At 42.4% G+C, this 11,614-nt stretch overlaps 1 long non-coding RNA gene across 1 annotated transcript; it reads right to left on the reverse strand.

The window, feature by feature from the left end:
• Positions 1–4,867: 4,867 nt before the first annotated feature.
• On the reverse strand, positions 4,868–7,150 carry LOC133135928 (uncharacterized). The gene is made up of 5 exons (XR_009709457.1): positions 7,077–7,150; positions 6,852–6,927; positions 6,555–6,740; positions 6,092–6,244; positions 4,868–5,008 (listed from the first exon to the last, which is right to left on the reverse strand). It is a non-coding gene; the product is annotated as an uncharacterized LOC133135928 (long non-coding RNA).
• Positions 7,151–11,614: the final 4,464 nt, after the last annotated feature.

Below are 11,614 nucleotides of genomic sequence, written 5' to 3' on the forward strand. Positions count from 1 at the left end.
AAATGGAGAGATCCAGATGGGGAGAGGTATTAGCAGGGATGAATATCATTTCAGTCTTGCCTGGGTTGAGCTTTAGATGGTGGTTGTCCATCCAGCTCTGGATGTCCCTCAGGCAAGCAGAGATACGGGCTGAGACCTGCGTATCAGACGGCGGGAACGAGACAAAGAGTTAGGTATTGTCCGCGTAGCAGTGGTAGGATAGCCCATGTGCAGTGATCACAGGGCCAAGGGAGCGAGTGTAAAGAGAAAAAAGAAGCGGGCCAAGGACTGAGCCCTGGGGAACTCCTGTGGCGAGGGGCCGAGGTGTCGATACCGAACCAGCCTAGGCAACCTGGAAGGAGCGACCAGAGAGGTAGGACTCAATCCAGTCGAGGGCTGTGCCACAGATGCCCCTTGCTGACAGGGCAGACAGGGGGATGGAGTGATCCACAGTGTCGCAGGCAGCAGAGAGATCTAGAAGAATGAGGACAGAGGAGAGGGAGGCTGCTCGTGCGGCATGGAGCGACTCACTGACGGAGAGGAGCGCAGTCTCTGTCGAGTGGCCCGATCTGAAGCCAGACTGATGGGGGTCTAGCAGGTTGTTGTTAGAAAAGAAAGAAGAAAGTTGAGTAGAAGCGGCTCGTTCTGGATGATGGAGGGATCCAGAGTAGGCTTTTTTAGCAGCAGAGTGATGTGGGCCCTCTTGGAGGATGCCGGAAAACAGCCGGAAGACAGGGAGGAGTTGACAAGGGAGGTGACAAATGGGAGAATGTCAGGTGTGATAGTTTGGAGAAGAGAAGAGGGGATATGGTCAAGGGCACAGGTTGTAGGGCGGTGGCAGAGCAGGAGTTGAGAAACATCAGAGTCTGTAAGGGGGGAGAAAGTGGAAAAGGAGGGGATGGGCCTAGAGGGGGGGAAGGGCACAGTGAGGGGGGCAGTGGTTGTAAAGGATCTGCGGATGACTGTGACCTTCTCATCAAAGAAATCAGCAAAGTCATCAGCAGCGAAGGAGGACTGAGGAGGAGGAGGCGGTGCGTTGAGGAGAAAATAGAGAAAAGTTTCTGGGGGTTTGAACCGGAGTTCTGAATTTGTGTTTGATAGTATTTCGCTTTGGCAGCAGTGACAGCGGAAGAGAATGCCGCCAGGAGAGACTGGTAAGTCGTGAGGTCTGAAGCGTCTCTGGATTTCCCCCACTTCCTCTCCGCTGCGCGGAGGCTGGTCCTGGAGGTACGGAGGGTGTCAGATATCCAAGGACTGGGGGGGGGATGTACTACAAAGTTCTTAATGGTTTAGCTCCTCCTTACATTTCAGATTCATTGTTGTTTCATGTCCCTTCATGAGCCCTCAGGTCATCTGCAGCTGGTTTATTAATTGTTCCCTGTAGTTCACAAAAGGAAATTGGTGATGCTGCTTTTAATCATTACGCCCCTAAATTATGGAACACCCTGCCAATTAATATCAGAACAGCAAGCTCAGTGGACATTTTTAAACTTTTTAATCTAGCTTTTATCGAGCAGCACTGCTTTTATTATTCTCTCCTTATTTTTATTATATTTTTATTCTTATTATTTTATTTTCGATTTATCTAGCAGCTTATTTTTATTTCTTGCTCTTAACTTTTTGCTTTGTCTAGCAGCACTGTTTTTAGCACTGTTTTTTATTATTTTCTTCATTTTTATTTTGTATACAATGTTCTGTTATTTGTTGGTTGTTAGAATGGCATATTCCCACAATCACTGTTGTCCCACTCGAGGGTGGCACAGGGGAAAGGACCCAAAGTCTTTTTGGTCACCTCTTGAAACAGATAATACATAATAGCTAAATTATTTGTTTTAAAGTGGGACTTAGTTAAGAAAGTTTGCTGGTCTTATTGTATTGTCTTTAGAACTTTCGGTGGTCTTTAGAGTCAAATGAATGTCTTTTTTGGTTGGCTGTTGTGTGGAATGACAGTATATATTCACACAATCAGTGTCGTCTCACTTGAGGGATGCACATGGGAAAGGCCCCAAAGTGTGTGTCTTGTTTGTTTTTTATGTGTTATATTATTATCGGTTTGTGTTGTCTCTGTAATTCTTTGTAATTGGTTTAATGTAAAACACTTTGAGCTACATTTCATGTATGAAAGGTGCTATATAAATAAAGTTTATTGTTATTATTATTATTATTATTATTATTATTAGTAGTAGTAGTAGTAGTAGTAGTAGTAGTAGTAGTATTTTAACAATTACATCTGTTCCAAATTTTCCAAACTGCAAATACAACTGTTGCCTGACGTATTTCAGTTCGAAAGACGTAAAATACAGTGTTCATCCCCGTTCCCAGTGTTCCAACAAACAGCCAACTGCCTGTTGTATTGTACATTTCACTCTGGTGGTTGTAGTTGTAGTGTCCAGGTTGTATGTAATAGCCCTATTGCTTTCCACAAAACAACATTTGATGCAGTTCTACAAACAGATGGAAGCAGCTGGATGATACAAGCACTCCTGTTAAAACAGTTAATGCATGTTTTTATATGTTAATGTATGCTGAAGAATGTATTCATGATGTTTAAGAAATTCTAAAATCCTTTATTATGGACACATGAACTAAAAACACAACAAAAGAAAAATTAATTTATAATTAGGTCATGGATAACTGATCAATTGATGTATCATACCCCTACTAATTCTATTGGCATTTGTCTCTCTCTCTGTGTGACATCATAATCCACCCAGCAAGTGCTGCATCAAACAATGTATGTGGTCATAGATCCTCTCAGCCAATCAAGAGCCGGTCAGAAGAGCTGACTGAGGTATTGCAATGATAACGGTTAGTGTTATCATTGCAACACCTCCCACATCACTCACACCTGACGACTTTGTCTCCTTCTTTGAAAAGAAGGTTGATGCCATTCGCAATTCATTCTCCCAACTCTCTCCCCCTGCTGACCCTCCTACCTTCCCCACCTCCCTAGCCTCCTTTTCTCCCCTCTCTGCCTCCGACACTTTGAAACTCCTTACATCCCACCACCCGACCACCTGTCCTCTTGACCCCATCCCCTCTCCCCTTCTACAATCCATCTCTAATGACATTCTCCCTTTTCTCTCCTCTCTAATCAACACCTCCCTCTTTTCCGGCACCATGCCCTCTTCCCTGAAGAGTACTCCCCTGCTCAAAAAACCTACTCTTGACCCCTCTGCTCTGAACAACTACCGGCCTGTCTCTCTTCTTCCCTTTCTCGCTAAAACTCTGGAATGGGTGGTCACTGAGGCACTCCACTCTGCTAAAGACAAATCCCTCTCCTCTGTCCTCATCTTCCTCGACCTGTCGGCCGCCTTCGATACAGTCAACCATGAGACTCTGCTCTCATCGCTGTCTGGGATGGGCGTCACAGTATCTGCGCTTGCTTGGTTTTCCTCCTACCTCTCTGGTCGTTCCTACCAGGTGACTTGGAGGGGCTCAGTCTCTGACCCTCACCCCCTACAAACTGGAGTCCCGCAGGGCTCAGTTCTTGGTCCTCTCCTCTTCTCGCTATACACCATGTCTCTTGGTTCTGTTATCTCTTCTCATGGCTTTTCTTATCATTCTTATGCCGATGACACCCAACTCTTTATTTCCTTCCCCACCGATACCCAGGTCACCACACAGATCTCTGCCTGCTTGGCTGATATCTCTGCGTGGATGACTTCCCACCACCTGAAACTTAACCTTGCCAAAACTGAGCTTCTCTACATCCCTGCTAAGTCCTCTCCGACAATTGACCTCTCACTGACTGTTGAGGACTTAGTAGTTTCCTCCTACCGTACGGCAAAGAATCTTGGGGTGACTCTTGATAACTGCCTCACCCTGGCTCCACAAGTATCCTCCACTGCCAGAACCTGGAGGTTCTTTCTCTACAATATACTCCATATCCGTCATCTCCTGATGGAGAAAGCCATCCAGCTCCTAGTCGAGGCGCTCGTCATTTCCCACCTGGATTACTGCAACTCCCTCCTAGCTGGTCTCCCAGCTTGTGCCATCAAGCCCCTCCAGCTGGTCCAGAATGCTGCAGCCCATCTGATCACCAGTCAGCCCAGGTCATGTCACCCCGCTCCTCATTGGCCTCCACTGGCTTCCTATTGCCGCATGCATCCGATTCAAGGCCCTAGTGTTGGCATTTCAGGCTGCTAAGGGGACTGCACCACCTTACATACAATCCTTAATCACTCCCTACTTCCCAACTAGACCACTCCGGTCTGCCAGCTCTGGTCACCTTATGGTTCCCTCTCTACGAGCACCTGGCGGTCGAGCTGCATGTTCACGCCTGTTTTCTGCTCTGGTTCCTCAGTGGTGGAATGACTTGCCTACCACTGTCAGGACAGCAGAATCCCTCCCCCTATTTCAATGCAGACTAAAAACACACCTTTTCAAACTGTATCTTAGTCCTCCCTCCTGATTTCCCCCGCCCCTCTTTCTGATATCTCTATTCCTCTTGTCTAACCCCCCCCAAAAAAATTTAATTAAATTAAAATTAAAATTCACTTGGAAGAACCTAAGCACTTGTAAATTGCTTTGGATTAAAAGTGTCTGCTAAATGACAAAAAAGAAAATGTCAATGTAAAATGTTACACTAATGGATTTCTATTAAATTCAGTGTCCATTATAAACCCTGGAATACCGTTCTACACACGTATGTTTTAGTGTGTGGTTGAGATCCACAGTCCGGTATTATTAGGTGGGCGGCCTGTAGCTTGGTGGTTAAGGTAAATGACTGGGACACGCGAGGTCGGTGGCTCTAATCCCGGGGTAGCCACAATAAGACCTACACAGCCATTGGGCCCCACATTCTGCTTTAATGAAACCAAGTCTGTTTTAAGAAAAGACACAGAACTATATTTTAATGCATACTACTCTATGTTTATTCGTTTATTTTTGAATTAAGACCATATATGATACAATTGAAACTATATATTTTTCTATGATTCGTGTAATTTCTTCTTTTCGTTCGATCCCTTTAATCAAAAGGATTCAACAAGTTCTTGCACAGTACCTAAACCGCCATCGACGATCTCTGCAAAAGAACAGAACAATGTTCAGATTTACACACAATAGTATGGTCAGATCAGCTGCACATCTTTTTGAGGTTCTACACAAAAAGGCCAAAATCTATTTCATATTTTCCACTTTTCCACTCATCAATCTTCATCAATTAAAATGGCCTTCATTCTTAATTTTGATTTGAGACATATTTTAATTTAACCAGGAATACCCCATTGAGATCGAAATCTCTTTTGCAAGAGGGGCCAGACATGAGACCCAAAGTTACCAAACAAGACAGGCAGTCAAATTATAAACAATAAAAGGAGAATTAAACATAATTATGAAGGTACTTAGAAAGCAGAGAAGGTATTTGAATGGTGATTGAGAAAAAGTTCTACTGTTGCTTTTTACTTACATAGTCAAGTCTTAAATGAATATCAAAAAACAAATAATCAGATGTCCAAACAAATCAAAGGGGCAAGGCAAACTCGAAACTTAGGCAAAGGGGTGTCTTCAGGAATCTCAATGAATCAGTTTTACAAGGAATCAGCAAGTGAAATACAATCAACGAAACACTTGGCTGAATCAAAGCAAGTAAATAGGGATAGAACAGAGAGGAGGAGTTACAGAGCAGAATCGAAACTGGAGATATCGTTAGTATGTTAGTTTTGTGATTAAATCGAATTCATCAAAACCTAATCACTGTTAGTTAATTAGTAAGACAGACAGTTAGTGTGTTAATGTAATTAGTACTGTGCAATATCTATGTTTGGTGTTATTAGTAAATTAGTGCTATCGACAACATGAACTAGCAAAAAAGCAGGAAGTAAGAAAAAGCGAGGCTGAGAAGGAATTGTTGAAACCTGGAAAATTCCGAAACCGCCCGAATAGTGCAACACGCAGACAGGGGAATGACTAGGGCTCAGAAACATACAGGCACAGACATAACAGGGGAAGACAAATGCAATGAACTGTAATGGATGACAGATAACCGGATATGAATAAGAATAAATAGCAAGAAGAACAAATAAACGAACAGACTAAAATCAGAAACATTACACCTTGCATTGATACACTGGCTGGAAAAAACAAAGAAAAGTGACAAAGTACTTACTCAGCCCTATTATTATGGTAGCTTCCAACTCCAACCAGGTTGTTATGGTGTGGAACATACCAAGTGAATCGCTCATCAAAGGTGTTCACGTAGGGTGTCCAGTAGCAGTAATGGTTGTAGTAGTTGTTTACTCTGCAGCAGTAGAATTTCCATCTGTGGTGGAAAACAGCAATAAAAAGGTGGCTTTACCTATACCACAAACCATGTGACCTACAAAGGTCCACCGTGTTAAAATTGCATTTGTCATATTGACAATTGTATTCACCCATCACATACAATGAATTGCATTGGCTGGGGTTTTTTTCCATCAAAGTTTCTCTGCTGCCCTTCAAACAAATCTGTATCTTGTTTTTTCACTAGGTTCAAATACATTAGGACTTCCTGACCATATGCAAGTATCTTTGTTTTAAAACGTGAGCTAAAAAAAATAAATAAAAAAGAATTGGAAAACTGTAATATAAACCTTCGATCTTCTTGCCGGTTTTGATGATAGCTTGACATTCCTGAAATAATGTGATTATCTGGACAGCTGAAGTGGAATGGATGATCAAATCCATTGACATAACCAGTCCAGAAACACGAAGTGGAGGCAGGACTTCTCTTGCACCTTAAATCCCAGCGGCGATCTTCATAACCATTGTGATGTTGGCTAGAAATAATGCACAAACAATAAATCGTTACTGGGTATTACTCATTTTTCATGTTTTAAATCACTTGAACACATTCTATTGATGTAAGATAAACAGTTGATACTTCTTACCTGGTAATCTCAGAAATTGAGTGTCCTGTGGGACACTTAAAATTTAGTGGTGCATCATAAGAATTTTTCCACGCTTCTGTTTTAACCAAAAAAGCCAGTGTCAGTGAATGGATTTCAAAGAAAACATATTTTTGCACACAAAAGTCTATACAATATTAAAAGCATGCATAGGGAAATGCAGTATGTCGTATGAAATATCCGTGAATTTCAGTTGATCCTGCTTACCATTGCCTGTGACTTGGATGGCAGCAATCAGGAAAACCACAAAATATATGTTATTCATGGTTGGAGCGTCAAGGTGAGCCACTGTGGCCTCAATGATAAAATCACCTCCTTTTATGCAATGCAATAGTTTGGGCGTATTTGTTTACAAATGGTGTACTTTCCACCTATGTACACTCACTTTTTCATACTTATTCATGCAATTATCTGATCAGCCAATTGTGTGGTAGCGGTGCAAGTGCAGTTCTGTGTGGCTCTCATCTGACTGCCGCTTCTCAGATGAAACGTGTCACGTCCCGTGCCCCATCCTAGTTATTTCCTGATTTCCTGGTTTTATGTATTTTCCGTACCTGGTATGCGTTCCCTCATGTTTCATTGCACTCACCTGATCCTGATTTTCCTGATTAGTCTCTATGTATTGTGTATATAGTGTATATATCTCTTTCCTTATGTTTGGTTACAGATTATCTGGTTTCCTCGTTCCTGCATCCTACATCCTGCATCATCCATCCTGCATCCTGCATATTGCAGGTATTTTTCCCCGTACAAAAGAGGCTTGAGGTTGTGTGACGTGTATCACCAATACCAAGAGGTGAAGCTGTTTTCAGTCATTAAGCACTCCTGAAAATCTTTCACTGACAACAGACAGGTTTTATGCAGTAGTGGCTTGTGGACAGGCATCTGGGTCTAAAGGCAGACAGATAACACTGGTGAAAATAAAAATAATGTCATCATCACCATCTTCATCTTGAGACATTCCTCCCTGTCTGTTTCACTGATTGGTGTGCAATATATTGTAGCTGTGGAACAATGTCAAGGCTATAGAGGACCTGCATTGCAAATACCATACGTTTTACGAGGGACAGTGCGCATTAATCAACATTTTCAGTTTCCACATCAATGCAGAGTTAATTAGCTCATTTTCATCTGTAGTCCCTACCCTGCCTGTCTTTGGACATGTCTTCATAGCTGTGGTCCACTTGGCTGTGCTAGAATGTGTATTTGACAGGTCTCGACATTTTTACGAACCAGTGCTACAGCCCATGAAGTAGCTATTTCTTTCTTCAGATAGATAGGTGCATTTATATAGCGCTTTTCTCATACCAAAAGCGCTTTACAGTGATGAGAGGGAAACTCACCTCAACCACCACCATGTGCAGCACCCACCTGGGCCATTCTGTGCCCGAATGCTCACCACAGTTTAGTCAATGCTGAGGGCTCAAAACACCAACGAGGGTTCATACGGTTGGCTCTAGCACAGGGTGTGAGTCATTAGACAGTTATTATTGGATAACAGTTATTGTCCTTCCTCTGTTAGCATGGTCATAACAAGCATAACAGGTCTTCCAAGTTACCTAGTATGTACGAGTCTCTAGGGTGTGTGTGAGTTTTTCTGCCAGTCTTCCGTAAAAAGAGCTATACAAATAAAACAGAATTTGATTGAATATATGTACCTAGTCTCCAGTGGCGTATTGTGCATGTAATCGATTGTGATTTCTGTGTGTGTTTTTGGGATCATTTCTGTTATGGCCTTCTTAGAGTGAGCAGGTCTTATTCATTCAGGTAGAGCTGAGGTGTGTTCATGAGGGATGTCAGGTTAAGAAGATGTGCACACTTCATTAAGTCTGCTGTCTCTCTCCTCCGTCTCCCGTTTCAAAAGAAGCAGACTTTTCATGTTTCATGTGCAGGCTTTGTGCAAGGTAAAGCTATGTTTAATGTGTGAAAAATACCAACCAGACCTGGGTCAAATATGTCATATTTCTGGATGTAAATACTTTTCCTCACTTTACTGGATACGGATGGACAGCAATTTAAGGCTGCACTATCATACACAGCAACTCGGCATAAGCGGTTCCTGCTACAAATATCTCTAATTTCTTAAAAGTGCTTGTTTGGTTGTTTACTATATTGTAAGAGCCTGTCCAAATTAATTACAAACAAGAACATTCTGATTAGTGTGTGTGTGTGTGTGTGAAGCAGTTTTTCTGGGCTTCATTTTTAACACCATCTCCTGGACATTAGTAAAAATCTAGAAACGATGTTTCATATATTGTATAGTTGTATTTATTTACTTCTTTAGTTTTATTCATTTTTGTTCCATTCTCAATTTCCACATCAATGTGCCAGAGTTAGCTAATGAGCTCATTTTCATCTGTAGTCCCTAACCTGCATGTCTTTGGACATGTCTTCATAGCTGTGGTCCACTTGGCTGTGCTAGAATGTGTATTTGACACAAGTTGTGTATTGGTACAAGTTGATCATTACAAAGTTTAAGAACCAGTGCTACAGCCCATAAAGTAGCTATTTCTTTCTTCAGATAGATAGTTGCATTTATATAGCGCTTTTCTCTTACCCAAAGCGCTTTACAGTGATGAGAGGGAAACTCACCTCAACCACCACCATGTGCAGCACCCACCTGGGCCATTCTGTGCCAGAATGCTCACCACAGTTTAGTTAGGCTCTCACAGGCAGCAGCTGCTTGGAAGTCAATGCTGAGGGCTCAAAACACCAACGAGGGTTCATACGGTTGGCTCTAGCGCCACCCTGTGGAGCTACACGCCACGGCCAGCTCTGGCACTGGGCTCTAACTGGTGGCAGCAAAACTCTGCATACACACCGGCCCTCCAGGACTGGAGTCGTCCATCCCTGGTCCAGATTCAGGAACCAGACTATGGGCCGATGAATGCACGATAACAGGGATAGTCAAATCCAAATCCAGCCCTGGTTTGCTTTCCACCCAGGTAAATACCGAAACAGTTTGTGCCACTAATTGGCCAGACTGACTCCCAGGTAAAGGGAGGGTGGAAAGCCAGCATTTCTTGGCCTTTGAGGACCGTGATTTCAGGAACAGAACTCTTTCATAAGTACTTGCATAATTACTATATTTAATTAAAAGCACTGTTTGAAACAAGAACAGCTTTATATGTATTATGACGAGTATTATGCTAATAAAACTGTATTCAAATATTATACTGTCATTTATGAATACATTTTCTTTGAACAGTAGTGTAGTGCAATTAAATCTGTTGCATTACACTTCTATGAATATAGTACTAAGAATGAAATCTTTTGAGGCATATGCTGTTATATTAGAGGGTGTGCGTTACTCTGGTGTTGCACACTTCTATGAATATAGTACTAAGAATGAAATCTTAGTGCTGTACTTAAAGAGACATAAGACTTAAAGAGGCACATGCTGTTCAGTTGCTCAGTATTACAGGGTGTGTGTTACTCTGGTGTTGCTCTGTTCGCATGGTCATAGCAGGATTAGGTCTTCCAATTTACCTCTTATGTACACGTATCTGGTGTGGGGGGTAGAGAGTTGTTTGCTCTTCTGTTACTCTGCTTCTGCTACTCATTGCATTACATTACACGTAACTGTCAACTGGCTGACACTTTTATCCAAACTGACTTACAGTTGATTAGAGCAATGCAGGATTAAGGGCCTTGTTCAAGGGCTGTGCGGACCTTATTGTGGCTACACCGGGGATCGAACCACCAGCCTTGCTGGTCCCAGTCATGTAACCTAACCTTATTGTGGCTACACCAGGGCAACCACCGACCTTGCTGGTCCCAGTCATGTACCTTAAACACTACACTTCAGGCCGCACTACTCTGTAAAACGTTTCTTTCCACAGTCTTCTGTAAAACAAGCTATATCAATAAAACTGAATTGAATTAAACATATCTACCTGGTCTCCAATACCGTATTGTGCACATCATTGATTGCTATCGTTTCTGTTAGGACCTTCTTAGAGTGAGCAGGTCTCATTCATTCAGGTAGAGCTGAGGTGTCTTCTTGAGGCCTGTCGGGTAAAGATGTGCACGCTTCATGAAGACGTGCTGTCTCTCTCCTCCGTCTCCCGTTTCAAAAGCAGACTTTCGCCAAAATAGAATTTCACAGCTCCCGTTTGCGGCCGAGCACGCTCCTTTCATTTGAGCGGCGTGGCCGTACCTGGCGCACATCGGCGTGGCAACACGCCGCCAAATCCCAGGACCAATGTTGCATTTCTTACCTCCGTTTCCAGCGCTGTTTCCTGTGCAGGCTTTGTGCAATGTTTAATGTGTGAAAAAAGACCGTCATTGCGTCATAATTTTGGATTAAGACAAGCATCGACTGAGTTTGTCTGGTGTATTGGAACCTATGAAATATTGTCAAAAAAGGGGAATCCCACATTCTGGACAACATGGTTGGCTCAATTACACCAGGCAAGATCATTCATTCAAGAAAAATATTTGAATCCAAAACAATTACGTAATTGACCTAGGCCTGTTACCGACCCTTACGAAATAAAATCACGTGAAATTTGCCTTTTCGCATGTGAACATGGCCATTTTCACTTGGGAATGAAGATATTCATACAAAAACAACATTCATTTTCCCACTCAATTCCTACTCAGTTCACACACCTTCACATGTCGAGTGTTGATTTTTGGATGTATGTGGTTTTTACAAAACATGATTCATAATGTTTTAAATGCATTGTTTTATAATTCTACAGATTAATTTTTGTTTGCAACAGAAAATAACTACTAAATTA

This window comes from Conger conger, chromosome 8 (assembly GCF_963514075.1).
Source record: "Conger conger chromosome 8, fConCon1.1, whole genome shotgun sequence".
Classification (NCBI taxonomy): Eukaryota; Metazoa; Chordata; class Actinopteri; order Anguilliformes; family Congridae; genus Conger; species Conger conger.